Raw genomic sequence first — 15,008 nt, 5'->3', positions numbered from 1 at the left:
TGAGGCTGGGAGAAACTAAATAACTAGTGCAAGTTTGCACAACTAGTAAACCACACAACCCAGGATTAGAATCTGGATTTGTTTGATTCCAAACTCTGTCACACTGGTGGCTCCAGTATACACTCCCTTAGGATTGGGTACCTTCTCTGTCAATTCTGTTATGTGGAGCACTAAACAAGTAGTGAAGAGCTCAGACTGTGATGGGCTTTGTGGTCAGGAGAGTTTGGGTTAGAGTCTTGACTCCATCACTGATTGATCAGCTGTGTGACTCTGGAAACTTAACCTCAGTCTGCTCAGAAGGAGGCTAGGATGTGAGGATGAAGTTCAACAAAGCATGTGGTAAGCATTTTACAAGATTATTTTGGTTTTTAAAAGCTATATATTCTCTGGCCATGAGCAACCAAGGACAGAACTGAAGAACAGACAATGATCAGAACAATAGCTAACACTTACTGAGCACCCAGGATGGATTAGACACTGTACTATGTCTTCTCCATGTATTATCTTCATTCATTCATTCTCCTAACAATTCAGTGAGGTCTGTACGATTGACAACCTCGGTGCACAAAGAAGCAGCACATCCAGCTGCAAGTAGAGGAGCCAGGACTTGAGCCTCAGTGGATGGACCTGAGAGATTATGCTCACTACCAGGAGGAAAGCTTGCATGGGCCTTCTTGGGAAGTTGGAAGGAGGTAGTGATGCTTAGGAGGGTGAACAGGGAGCTTTGGTCCTGGGCGCAGCACATGGACTTTGGACATTGCAGGGTGGGGAAGAAGGTGATAACAAGGGTGAGAACATCAAATGAAAAGTTGGGTGTTTGAAGCAGTTGTTACCTGTAAGGTGATGTTGAGGTAAAGTGACTAAAGCTGAATTCTCAAAGTGAATATGTTGGATCTGCTCATTCCTTAGAGATGGTCGAGTCTGGTGGTCTTTAATACTGTGCCCTGTGGTCCCTTAGGGCCCCCCAAGGGGTGGGTGGATGGAAGTAATGGGGTAAAGCCTTAGCTAACGGATCTTCAAAACCCTCTTTCTTACTTCATCCATAGGAACTCCACTTTTTCACCTTTTTTTTTTTTTTTTAGGTACAACTTACATGACGTAAGTTATAGGAATTTCAATGATAAAGCTTGATGAGTTTTTAAATATGTATACATCTGTGTAGCTTGATGAGTTTTTAAATATGTATACATCTGTGTATACTCAGATCAAGAACACTTTTTGTACCTCTAGGCAGGCTCTGTGCTGTCCTTCCTAGTCAGAACAATAACATCCTCCCCACAGGTAACCACCATTCTGGTTTTGCCCATTTTGAGCCTTTATATAAATGAAATTACAAAGTTTATGCTTTTTCATGTCTGGCTCTTTCCCTCAAACTTATATCTGAGAGATTTATCCATATGTTTGCAGGTGGCAGTAGCCAGTCCTTTTTCATGGCTAGGTGGAATTCTGTTGTGTGGCTACACCACAATTTATTAATCTTTTTCACTCTTGATGAACCTTTGGGTTGTTTTCAGGTTTTGGTATTATGAACATAGCTGCCATGAACATTCAGCACAAGTCTTGTGATGGACTTTGGTTGTTCAGTTGTGTCCAGCTCTTTGTGACCCCATGGACTGCAGCATGCCAGGCTTCCCTGTCCTTCACTGTCTCCCGGACTTTGCTCAAATTCATGTCCATTGAGTTGATGATACCACCCAGTCATCTCATCCTCTGTCGTCCCCTTCTCCTCTTGCCCTCAGTCTTTCCAACATCAGGGTCTTTCCAATGAACCAGCTCTTCACTTCAGGTGGCCAAAGTAGTGGAGCTTCAGCTTCAGCTTCAGCTTCAGCATCAGTCCTTCCAATGAATATTCAGGGTTGATTTCCTTTAGGATTGACTGGTTTGATCTTTGTGGTGGACAGATGAATGTAGTCGTGTCGAGTGTATATTCATGAGCGAAGCATAGTGTGGCTGCATGCTTAGCTCTGGTGGGTAAAGCAGCTTTGCTTTTGAATAGATGTTTCATGGAATGGGAATCTTGGTAAGGTTTCACTTGGGGAAAGGGTGTGGTTGCTTAAAAAATTTTTTTCTTTAAAGTTTAAACTCCTCTAGTGGAATCCTTTTTATATGTACATGCAGAGACTGAATCTCAGAGAGAAAAGTGATTTGCTCCAACTCAAACTGTGGCAAAGTCACATCTAGAACCTGATTACTAGACTGAAAATTTCAGAGGGCTTTTGTGCTCTCTCAAATGGGAGCTAAATATCACTTAATCTAGTTGCTGGTCAGATGTGGAAAGGACACCCCAATTGAAGTCAGAAGCCCTGGGTTCAAACTAATACTGTCAGTAACCAGTGTGTGACACAGGGCAGGGCACCTACTGCTGGGAACCTCAGTTTCCCCCACTGGAAAGTGGATACCCCTGCTTGACAGCATTGCTGAATTAAAGGAGGTCGTGGTACGGAGACACTCTACAGGTTGAGAAACATCACTGGTGTCATTATTGTCAAAATATGTTCCAGGGGGATGCTTTGGTAAGCATGCTGTTTTCTTGCAATAGTAATGCCTATAATAATTCATTGCTTTGCATTTTATTTTTCAGGCTGACTCATTAGTTTTTAGTGAGAGCTTTTCTGCTTTCATTAAAAAGCTAGTGCAGCAGGTAGAATTTTCCAGATAGCCATAGTGATGTATATCCCACTGTACATGCTGCTCTTTGATGAGATATTTTTGTAATGTGACACATCTCCATTGAAGTTGGGTTGGGGTGGGGGAAGGGTCAGTATTTTCTCCCTTCAAACCCAGGCAGACTTTGGTGACTATCTTGACTAACTTAACTTGGCAGAAATGACAATGTGTAAGGATGAATCCCGAGTTAGAAAGGAAAAGTCTACATTTTGGGGTATTTCCTAGAGAGAACAGAAACATCCGGGGAGGAGATACTACAGTTTTTTTTTTCTGATTTCATTTTGTAGTTCTTTTCATTTCTCAAGTTTCATTATTTAAACTTCCCAACAAAAGGAAAAAACATATCTAGCTAATACCCCTTGGATTAAACCTGAGATTAGACCTGGGTGCTTCATACATTCCAACTCAGGTGGGGTTTTCGTTCTTAGTGAAGAGCCAAGTGCCTCCAGGAGAAAGGCCCACAGGCCAGATCCTCCTCTGGGGGCTCAGAGGGGATGGGAGTGTGAGTGAGGGTGCACCTGGGCCGATGGTAGCTCCCCTGAGCCTAAGAGGCCAGTGGACTCCTGGTCCCCTAGGCCTAAAGGCAGGGTGACACTGACCAGTGTGGGTGGCTGAGAATCGCACAGACATTGAATTTTTCCCTCTTGATTTTCCCCCGAGAGCTCTAGGTTTCTGCAAAATATGGTCCTTTTGTCAAGAAGGTCTTTATTACAAATCTAAAAATAATAAGTTCCTCACATATGTAAATTGCTCCCATATTGAAAAGCAGGTTCTCATGTGTTACTTATTTGATTTTCCCGATAGCCCTGTAGAAAACCAGAGGCCGAATCATTGTCTTCATCTTAATTTTCTATTTAAAGGAATTGACAAGGTAAGGGCTTTGCCCAAGATCCTACGGCTAGCAGGCAGAAGAAACACTGCTGAAAGAACCAGGTCTTCTGGCTTCTAGGCTGCTTTCCTTTACTGCCTTATAGACTCTGTATATGGAGGAGTTTGGTGGCACCACAGCAGATTGATAGAGCTAACTTGAGGGAGTTAAATTATCCTCTCACCCTTTCTTCAGGTCCCAGGAGCCAGAACAGGGCCTGACATACAGTAGTCTCTCAGTACATAGTTGTTGGATAATTGAGTGAATGAATCAATGAATACATGAATAACCAAATCCAATCCTCCCCTGCATCTGTTCATCTATTCCCTGTAAACATAGATTGGACCTCACTTTTTTTTTAAATTTATTTTTTTATTGAAGGATATTTGCTTTATGGAATTTTGTTGTTTTCTGTCAAATCTCAATGTGAATCAACCATAGGTATACATATATCCCCTCCCTTTTGAAAGTTGCTCCCACCTCCCTCCCCATCCCACCCCTCTAGAGCCCCTGTTTGAGTTTTCTGAGCCATACAGCAAATTCCCAATGGCTATCTATTTCACATATGGTAATGTAAGTTTACATGTTATTCTTTCTATACATATCACCCTCTCCTCCCCTCTCCCCATGTCCATAAGTCTATTCTCTCTGTCTGTTTCTCCATCGCTGCCCTGTAAATAAATTCTTCAGTACCATTTTTCTAGATACTGTATATGTGCATTAGAATATGATATTTATCTTTCTCTTTCTGACTCACTTCACTCTATAATAGGTTCTAGGTTCATCCAGCTCATCAGAACTGATTCAAATGCATTCCTTTTTATGGCTGAGTAATATTCCATTGTGTATATGTACCACAAATTCTTTATCCATTCATCTGTTGATGGACATCTAGGTTGCTTCCATTTCTAGCTATTGTAAATAGTGCTGCAGTGAACAATGGGATACACGTGTCTTTTTCAATTTTGGTTTCCTCAGGGTATATACCTAGGAGTGGGATTGCTGGGTCATATAGTGGTTTTATTCCTAGTTTTTTAAGGAATCTCCAAACCGTTTTTCAGAGTGGCTGTATCAACTTACATTCCCACCAACAGTGCAAGAGCTTTCCATTTTCTCCACGCTCTCTCCAGCATTTATTGTTTGTAGACTTTTTGATGATGGCCGTTCTGACTGGTGTGAGGTGATATCTCATTGTGGTTTTGATTTGCATTTCTCTAATCATGAGCGATGTTGAGCATCTTTTCATGTGTTTGTTAGCCATCTGTATGTCTTCTTTGGAGAAATGTCTGTTTAGGTCTTTTTCCCACTTTTTGATTGGACTGTTTGTTTTTCTGGCATTGAGTTGTATGAGCTGCTTGGATATTTTGGAAATTAATCCTTTGTCAGTTGTTTCATTTGTTATTATTTCCTTGGACCTCACTTTTAGCTTGCTTTGCCTCTCTGGACAGTCCCTCAATTTTTGTGAGACTTGTAGAAAGTTGGATGCTGCTTTGTGTCAGGAAATTGAGAGGCTGGATGTGCACTGGAATTTGGAGAATAAAAACAGAGTATTTCTAACCACAATGGCAATAACCACTTACTGAAAGCAAATTATTGAATGCAAAAAAGCGTGCCTGGCATCGTTCTTAGCACGTATGTGGAGTGAGTCATTTAATTCTAACAATCCTATGACATCGTCCCACCATCAACTCCATTCAACAGATGGGGGAAATTAAACCTTACACAGGATACTCCTGGCCCCTAGGATTACTCAGCCATATTTATACCCAGGTCTGAATGATAAGACACTGATAATAACATACAGCATAGGGAGGAGGGGACTGGCGTCACCCTAACCCAAACAAGAGTGATCCTGCCCCAGGTCCCTTCTGTTCTGAGGCCCCAGAGCAACTCCAGAGAGCAAGTGTCCCAGGACTCAGGGTTCTGGAGAACCTATTGTCTTTGTGCAGTACCACAAACCATCCGGCATGTACTGTCTGTGCATCCTGCCATGTCCTGTCTGTGCATCTTCTGTATCAGATGACAGCCACCCATTGACTGGCTCACCTTTGTGCCTGCGATGTGGCAGTGACCATCTTGGGCAGGGAACCACCTTCAGCATGCCATCTGATGAGACATCCCTTTCTGTCCTGCTGGACTTTGTCTTCAAAAGAGTCCTGGAGAGCAGGAACTCACAGAGAGGCCCTGAATCACACATTCTGTCACCATTGTGGGAGACTTCCATATGTCTGTGTTAGTTCATTGTCCCTTCAGAAATTGTGACTGCCTGTCTGTCTTCCCTGGCAGTTCTGCAGGAAGACTTGTCCTAGGCAGGTCCCAGCTGCTTCTCTTTCAGGAGTCAGTTCATGACTGGTTGTAAAGCATTCTGAAAAACAAGGAAGACTGCAACGAATTCTCTTTGCTATGGAAGGAATGATGGGTTATACCTATCTTGGGACCTCCCTTCCACCCAGGCTCCTCACTAGTCAGTTCCCTGAGGGCTACAGAAAGTGGGTGGAAATAAAGGTAAGGACGGGCACTTTCTAAGTGTCAGCCTCTGTCCAAGACTCTTTTTTTTTTTTGTCCAAGACTCTTTACCTGTGTTAACACCTTTAGTTCCCACAGTGTGTCACTGAGGGAAGAACAACTGTTACCCCCCTTTGCAGGTGAGACAATCAGAGAGATTAAGTAACTTGTTCAAAGGTCAGTCAGTGAGCAGAAGAAGCAGGATTCAAACTCCAGAGCCCATCCTAACTGCTGTCCTCTGCTGCTTCCCCATTTTCAGTATTATGTTTGTTATTTTTGCAACACAGCTCCTATTATTATTTCTCATCTCATAGATGAAGAAACCAAGGTTCAAAGAGGGTTCAGAGTTGCCCCAGGTCAAACAGCCAGCAAGTGGCAGAGCTGAGACTTGAACTCACATCTTTCAGACTCTGCAGTCTGAACCTTCAGCCTCCCAGGAAGGAGATGGAGTGAGAAAAGATGATATAAGGTAAGTATAGGGGCCTGGTTGGGGATCCCTCACCAGAGGGCCTGTGTTCCCCAGCCTGTGATGTTTGGTTTTAGTTTTTTCAAAGGGGTGAGTTTCATTTTCATAGTTGGGAAATCCCACAGTAGGACATAAACACCATGAGCAACGGCTCTGCCCCAGCCACACCCACCTCCTCTCTTGGCCAAGACTGCTTCTAGGATGTTACAGCAAAATCTTGCTTCAGAGTTGGAGTCTGCAAAAGTCAGGGCTCCCCTCTGGGTCTGGGGAATAGGTGTTTCAAGAAGTGGTTTCATTGTGAGTGGAGAAAACAGCTGTCCAAACACTAGCTCACATCACGTTTCAAAATTTTGCTCCAAGGTGACAGTATGGGTGCCATCCCTGATGGGTGACAGACATCATTGATGGAGCTGGATTGTTGCTCAGTGGTCGCCATAGGCTGGGGAAGAACCAAGGGACTGGCATATAATGAATTAGGCATTGCCTGGTTTCCTGACCAGCATCGGAAACAACTGATGCCCAATTTGCAGAGCTGGCCTTGAGGGAATATGAGTATCATTGTGACAATAGCTCACACTTATGGGCAAAGGCTAACAGAGTTTTGCCAAGAGAATGCACTGGTCATAGCAAACATCCTCTTCCAACAACAGAAGATTCTACATGTGGACGTCACCAGATGGTCAATACAGAAATCAGATTGATTATATTCTTTGCAGCCAAAGATGGAGAATCTCTAGACAGTCAGCAAAAACAAGACCGGGAGCTGATTGTGGCTTAGATCATGAACTCCTTACTGCCAAATTCAGACTGAAATTGAAGAAAGTAGGGAAAACCACTAGACCATCCAGATATGACCTAAATCAAATCCCTTATGATTATACAGTGGAAGTGACAAACAGATTCAAGGGATTAGATCTGATAGAGTGCCTGAAGAACTATGAATAGAGGTTTGTGACATTGCACAGGAAGCAGGGCTCAAGACCATCTCCAAGAAAAGAAATGCAAAAAGGCAAAGTGGTTGTCTGAGGAGGCCTTACAAATAGCTGAGGAAAGCAGAGAAGCAAAAGGCAAAGGAGAAAAGAAAGGTATACCCATTTAAATGTAGAGTTCCAAAGAATAGCAAGGAGAGATAAGAAAGCCTTCCTTGGTCATCAATGCAAAGAAATAGAGGAAAACAATAGAATGGGAAAGACTAGAGATCTCTTCAAGAAAACTAGAGATACCAAGAGAACATTTCATGCAAGATGGGCTCAATAAAGGACAGAAATGGTATGTACCTGACAGAAGCAGAAGATACTAAGAAGAGGTGGCAAGAATCCACAGAAGAACTGTACAAACAAGATCTTCATGACCCAGATAACTACAGTGGTATGATCACTCACCTAGAGCCAGACATCCTGGAATGAAAAGTCAAGTGGACCTTAAGAAACATCACTATGAACAAAGCTAGTGGAGGTGATGGAATTCCAGTAGAGCTATTTTGAATCCTAAAAGATGATGATATGAAAGTGCTGCATTCAATATGCCAGCAAATTTGGAAAACTCAGCAGTGGCCACAGGATGGAAAAGGTCAGTTTTCATTCCAATCCCAAAGAAAGGCAATGCCAAAGAATATTTAAAGTACTGCACAATTGCACTCATCTCACACACTAACAAAGTAATGCTCAAAATTCTCCAAGCCAGGTTTTAACAGTATGTGAACTTCCAGATGTTCAAACTGGATTTAGAAAAGGCAGAGGAACCAGAGATCAAATTGCCAACATCGCTTGGGTCATCAAAAAAGCAAGAGAGCTCCAGAAAAACATCTATTTCTGCTTTATTGACTATGCCAAAGCCTTTGACTGTGTGGATCACAATAAACTATGGGAAATTCTGAAAGAGATGGGAATACCAGACCACCTTACCTGCCTCCTGAGAAATCTGTATGCAGGTCAGGAAGCAACAGTTAGAACTGGACATGGAACAACAGACTGGTTCCAAATTGGGAAAGTACATCAAGGTTGTATATTGTCACCCTACTTATTTAACTTATATGCAGAATACATCATGCTAAATGCCAGGCTAGGTGAAATACAAGCTGGAATCAAGACTGCTGGGAGAAATATCAATAACCTCAGATATGCAGATGACACCACCCTTATGGCAGAAAGCAAAGAAGAACTAAAGTGCCTCTTGATGAAAGTGAAAGAGGGCAGTGAAAAAGTCGGCTTAAAACTCAACATTCAGAAGACTAAGATCATGGCATATGGTCCCATCACTTCATGGCAAATAGATGGGGAAACAATGGAAACAGTGAGAGACTTAATTTTCTTGGGCTCCAAAATCACTGCAGATGGTGGCTGCAACCATGAAATTAAAAGACGCTTGCTCCTTGGATTTAGGTCATACCTGAATGGTCTAGTGGTTTTCCCTGCTTTCTTCAATTTCAGTCTGAATTTGGCAATAAGGAGTTCATGATCTGAGCCACAGTCAGCTCTTGGTCTTGTTTTTGCTGACTGTCTAGAGCTTCTCCATCTTTGGCTGCAAAGAATATAATCAATCTGATTTCTGTATTGACCATTTGGTGATGTCCATGTGTAGAGTCTTCTCTTGTGTTGTTGGAAGATGGTGTTTGTTATGACCAGTGCATTCTCTTGGCATAACTCTATTAGCCTTTGCCCTGCTTCATTCTGTACTCCAAGGCCAAATTTGCCTGTTACTCCAGGTGTTTCTTGACTTCCTACTTTTGCATTCCAGTCCCCTATAATGAAAAGGACATCTTTTTTGGTGTTAGTTCTAGAAGGTCTTGTAGGTCTTCATAGTACCGTTCAACTTCATCAGCATTACTGGTTGGGGCATAGACCTACATTACTGTGATATTGAATGGTTTGCCTTGGAAATAAACGGAGATCATTCTGTCCTTTTTGAGATTGCATCCAAGTACTTTATTTCAGACTTTTTGTTGACTATGATGGCTACTCCATTTCTTCTAAGGGATTCTTGCTCACAGTAGCAGATATAATGGTCATCTGAGTTAAATTCACCCATTCCAGTCCATTTTAGTTCCCAGATTCCTAAAATGTCAACGTTCATGCTTGCCATCTCCTGTTTGACCACTTCCAATTTGTCTTGATTCATGGACCTAACATTCAATGTTCCTATGCAATATTGCTCTTTACACCACCCTTATGGCAGAAAGTGAAGAAGAACTAAAGAGCCTCTTGATGAAAGTGAAAGAGGAGAGCTAAAATGTTGGCTTAAAACTCAACATTCAGAAAACTAAGATCATGGCATCTGGTCCCATCCCTTCATGGCAAATAAATGGGGAAACAATGGAAACAGTGTCAGAATTTTTTTTTTTTTTGGCTGCAAAATCACTGCAGATGGTGAATGCAGCCATGAAATTAAAAGATGCTTCCTCCTTGGAAGAAAAGGTATGATCAACCTATACAGTATATTAAAAAGCAGGGACATTACTTTGCCAACAAAGTTCCATTTAGTCAAAGCTATGGTTTTTCCAGTAGTCATGTATGGATGTGAGAGTTGGACTATAAAGAAAGCTGAGTGCTGAAGAATTGATGGTTTTGAAGGAGAAGCGTCTTCAGTGGCTTGGAGAAGACTCTTGAGAGTCCCTTGGACTGCAAGGAGATCCAACCAGTTCATCCTAAAGGAAATCAGCCCTGAATATTCATTGGTAGGACTGATGCTGAAGCTGAAGTTCCAATACTTTGGCCACCTGGTGTGAAGAACTGACTCATTTGAAAAGACTCTGATGCTGGGAAAGATTGAAGGCAGGAGGAGAAGGCGACAACAGAGGATGAGATGGTTGGATGGCATCACCGACTCTATGGATGTAAGTTTGAGCAACCTCTGAGAGTTGGTGATGGACAGGGAAGCCTGGGGTTCCAGAGTCGGAAATGACTGATCAACTGAATAGAGATGGAGCACTCATTTGAACCAGGAGTCAAGCTAATTGTGATACACACACCATCTACTGAATCAGAATGCTCAGTCAGACGTGACATCAGTTTTATCACTCCTGGTTGAGATACGGGGAAACAAAGTTTAAGTGACTTGTCCCACGGTTGAGTTAGATCTGCACCCAGGTCAGACTCTATGTGCACAAACTGAACACTTGCTGCTTGATTGCTGTGTGGAGGGGCAAGGGTAGAGCCCAAAGACCAATTAGAAAGTGACTACAATAGTCTAGGAGAGGCAAAGGGATGCTCAGACTAACAGTGTTGGAGAAGTATAGTTGATTTATGGTGTCATATTAGTTTCAGGTGTACAACTTAGTGATTTGATATTTTTATAGATTATACTCCATTTAAAGTTATTGTAAAATATTGCTTATAGTCCCTTTGCTGTACATGGCATTCTTTTTTATTTATTTATTTATTTTACTGATTTATTTATTTATTTTTTTAAAACTTGCTATCATTAGTTTTATTATTATTATTATTTTTTTTTTAATTTTTTTTTTTGGTCATACATTGATATGAATCAGCCATTTGTATTGTGGTATAGCCTATTAACAACGTTGTGATAGTTTCAGGTGAACCGTGAAGGGACTCGGACATATACATGTATCCATTCTCCCCCAAGCTCCCCTCCCATCCCAGCTGCCACATAATATTGAGCAGAGTTCCATGTGCTATACAGTAGGTCCTTATTGGTTATCCATTTTAAATTGTACATTGCATTCTTGTATCTTATTTTATATCTAGTAGTTTGGCCCTCTTAATCCCGTTCCCCTATCTTGCTCCTCCTCCCAATCCCTCCCCACTGGTAACCTTCAGTTTGTTCTCTGTAGCTATGAGTCTGTCTCTGTTTTATTATATTCATGTTTTGTTTTTTAGATTCCACACATAAGTGATATCATACAGTATTTGTTAGATTTACTTCACTAAGCATTTAACTGTCCAGGTTCACCCATGTTGTTGTAAGTGGTAGAGTTTCATTCTTTTTTTATGGCTGAGCAACAGTCTATTGTATGTATGTGCATATATATATGTATGTATACCACATTTTCTTTATCCATTCACCTGTGGATGGACACAGATTGCTTCCATGTCTTGGCTATTGTATATAGTGCTGCTATGACCAGTGAGGTGCACATGCGCTTTTAAATCAGTGTTTTCATTTTCTTCAAATATATACCTAGGAGTGGAATTGCTGAGTCATATGGTGGTTCTTTCTGATTATACATTCTTGGTGTGATCTTGGTTTAATGCATCACTTTACCACCAGACTCTAAACGCTGAGGGCAGGGCCGGCCTGTTTTGCTCACCAATGTTTGTCTTGTGTTGAGCCCAGGACCTGGCACATAGTAAGAGTACAACACAATTGTTGATTGAGTGGATGAGTGGTTGTTTAATGCAGTGAATAAGTAAGCAAATGGTTTTCCTTTTGTAGAGCAATGCAGGTGTTTCTGAAAGGTTGTTTGAAAGGCAAATATAATACCAAATCTTATTCCATCTACTTTAATTATACTACTAAGGAGGGGGAATAAATCTTGCCCTTGACATGTAATAAAGTCATATTTTAAAATCAGGACTGTCTCTTCCTCTCACTTATTTTTTAAAATGGTAATTTCCTGATAGGACATAAATAATGGCACTTAAAATAGGTTCCCGACTTGACTCCACTGATACCCAGCTGCTGATGGTAGACAAAGTTAAACTCCACCTGTCAGTATCTACCTGTATGGTTCTTGGGAGGCTCTGAGTTGGTGGTGTGAAAGCCCTTTGAAAGCAAGGTCTCATTTATTATCCACTCTTCTCAACCTTGTTAATAACAAGGAGGAACAGGCTGTGTGCCAGAGATAGCTGAGTTGATTTGCAGAGCTGGATGATTGAGGGTGCAGAGAGAAATGAAAAGGAATGAGATTGGTTGAGAAATACTTAAGCAGGGGATAAAAGGGTGAGGGGGACCAGAGATCATGAAGGCAGGGGTTCATGTCTATCAGACTAAGCAAAAAGGAGGGAACTGATTTTTCTGAGCTGGGGAAGGTGACCTGAATGAAATCATCCTGGTGGCCGAATTCCCACATGAGCGAAGGAGAAAGACTAAACCCACCTTGGTTGGCCCTGTGGTTACATAGGAGTGATGCTGAGTGTCCCTCAGGTGACCTTGGCTGCTCAGGGTTGTGGCTCTGTGGACAGGTTTGGGAGACTGCACAGTGCTTGGCAGCCGTGGGAGGGCAGAGAATCAGGTGGAGTCCACTGCTCAGTACATTCTGGGGCCAGTCACTGGGAGTGGGCATGGAAGTCCCTAGGCCCAGACCAAGAGCAAAGCAGCAGGGCAGAGGCAGGAAAGGCCAGTCATGCAGAGCCCGGGCTAAGGAGGGAATGTGAGGACGAGGCAGCCCAGAGGAGGGGGGTCCTGGAGAGTCCTGCTTGGGTAAAGAGGCAGTGGCCCCGCAGCAACAGGCTGCTGTTCCCCTGCAGGAATAGGGCTCCTTCGCTGCCAGGAGGCTTTTCCAGGAAGGCTGGGTTTTTGATGTGGAAACATGCTATTTGCAGAAAAGCAAAAACCAACCAGCAAAACAAAAAAGCTGCAGGTCCAACAGGACATGTCTGATGGCTGTACTTGGGCTTCCTGTTTGTGATCCCATCTCTTTCCCCTCCTCTTTCCAGTGAAAAAAACCCTGCAAACTTAAGGAATGAATCCTCCCTCTTCACAAGGGAAACACACTTTCCTGTCTTATTTACACAGAACTGTTGCTGTCAGTTCTCCGCCAGCCTCCTTTTCTCCTTGCTGGAGCATTTAATAACAACCAGGTTGGTATTAACTGGAGTCAACTAAAAACAAGTCATTCACTGATCCATTCATTCATTCAACAATTATTCAACAAATCTACTTCTAGGTGTTATACACCGTTTGGTGCTGTGGACACCACTGGTGATGAACACAGAATTTACATTCTAGTGGGAGGGGCAGACTACTAGAGGTAAACAAACATAAAGTGTCAGCTTATGATAGGCACTGTGAATAAAAATAACGCAGAGAAAGGAGAGCCAGGGAGGCGGTTATTTTAGTAGGAAGGCTGAGAGAGGCCTCTCCACAGTCCCTCCCCCAAGCTCCCAGTGATTTAACAAGATTTCACGGGGCTTCCCTGGCCTCACTCATGGGTGCTAACGAGCAGCTGGGGGTTGGCTGAGTGACTAACTACAGTGATTGAAAAAGGGTTTTCCCTCCACCCTTTGGCCTCTGAAGTAGGCTCAGCCTCTGCCAAGGGGAGCAGGTGCAAGGCTGAAATCCTAATTAAGAGTAAGTATTCCCATTTGCCTGTACAGCTGGAAACATCTGACCGGCTGAGTCTGCTGGGAGGAAGGTGGTGTTGGCTGCGGACTGCGAGCAGCAGAGGCAGAGGCCACTCCAACCAGTAGTCACGCGTCTTCTTCTCAGCCTTTCTCAAAGGGGAACAGACACACATGGACACAGTGAGTCAGAACGGGCCTCACTGCACCAAATATGTCTCCCCCACCCAAGTCCCCCGATGGATGTCTTGCCATTGGATGGTCCTGTTTTTGAAGGTGAAATGGCATCTTGAAATCTCTTCTCTGGGGCTCAGTCTGGTGGCTCAGACTGTAAAGAATCTGCCTGCATTGTAGGAGACCCAGGTTTGATCCCTGGGTCTGGAAGATCCCTTGGAGAAGGGAATAGCTACCCACTCCAGGATCCTTGCCTGGAGAATTCCATGGACAGAGGAGCCTGGCAAGCTACAATTCATGGGGTTGCAAAGAGTCAGACATGACTGAGCAACTGACACTTTTACAAAGGTAAAATGGCATCTTGAAATCTCTTCTTTACCGAGAGAGACAACTGTGGGATGTGTGAATAGTTCCATCTCAAAGAGAAAAAGTTACTTTGACCCACAAGGCCCTGTATGATATGCAACCTCCACGCCCTGGGTGGGCTCCATAATATTGGGGGCCCTGTGCAGAATGACAAGTCGGCCCCTGCATTATTGTGACCTCCCTGAGAGCAGAGTTTTGTCTCTGTTTTGGTTGGATGGCCGTTCTTTTGCCAGTGCCTGGTGCCGGGTGGAGGCTCACGATATGTTGTTGTTGAATAAAGGCTCAGTGTTTAAGTCATGATATGGATGTGTTAGGGCTTCTTTTAACGTGTGTTAGGACTTTCTCTGTATCAGATGGGAAGCCAGGTGGCTCAGTGGTAAAGAATCTGCCTTGCAAGCAGGAGACGCATGTTCGATCCCTGGGTTGGGAAGATCCCCTGGAGAAAGAAATGGCAACCAATTCCAGTATTCTTGCCTTGGAAATCTCTTGGACAGAGGAGCCTGATGGGCTGCAGTCTATGCCGTTGCAAAAGAGGTGGACACGAATTAGCAACTATATAGCAGCTGCAGCTGTTTCAGGTACGGGGCTAGGACAGTGGTTTTCAGCCTTGGCTGCGAATGAGAATCCCTCTAGGAATTCCTGCTAATCTCAGTGCCAGGCTCTCCCCTGCATCCATTCTGTCAGAATCTAGACAGGGAGTTATTTTTAAAGATTCCAATGT

At 43.1% G+C, this 15,008-nt stretch overlaps 1 long non-coding RNA gene across 1 annotated transcript in view; it reads left to right on the top strand.

Moving 5' to 3' along the window:
• LOC122439619 overlaps window positions 1-15,008 on the top strand; it is a 307,867-nt gene that overhangs the window by 32,304 nt on the left and 260,555 nt on the right. Inside the window, exon 2 of the long non-coding RNA XR_006268942.1 lies at window positions 6,355-6,509. This is a non-coding gene — a long non-coding RNA (uncharacterized LOC122439619). The remainder of the gene's footprint in view (window positions 1-6,354; window positions 6,510-15,008) is intronic.

Source organism: Cervus canadensis, chromosome 4 (assembly GCF_019320065.1).
Source record: "Cervus canadensis isolate Bull #8, Minnesota chromosome 4, ASM1932006v1, whole genome shotgun sequence".
In the NCBI taxonomy this organism is placed as follows: domain Eukaryota; kingdom Metazoa; phylum Chordata; class Mammalia; order Artiodactyla; family Cervidae; genus Cervus; species Cervus canadensis.
This window is presented reverse-complemented; position numbering and strand designations above follow the sequence as displayed.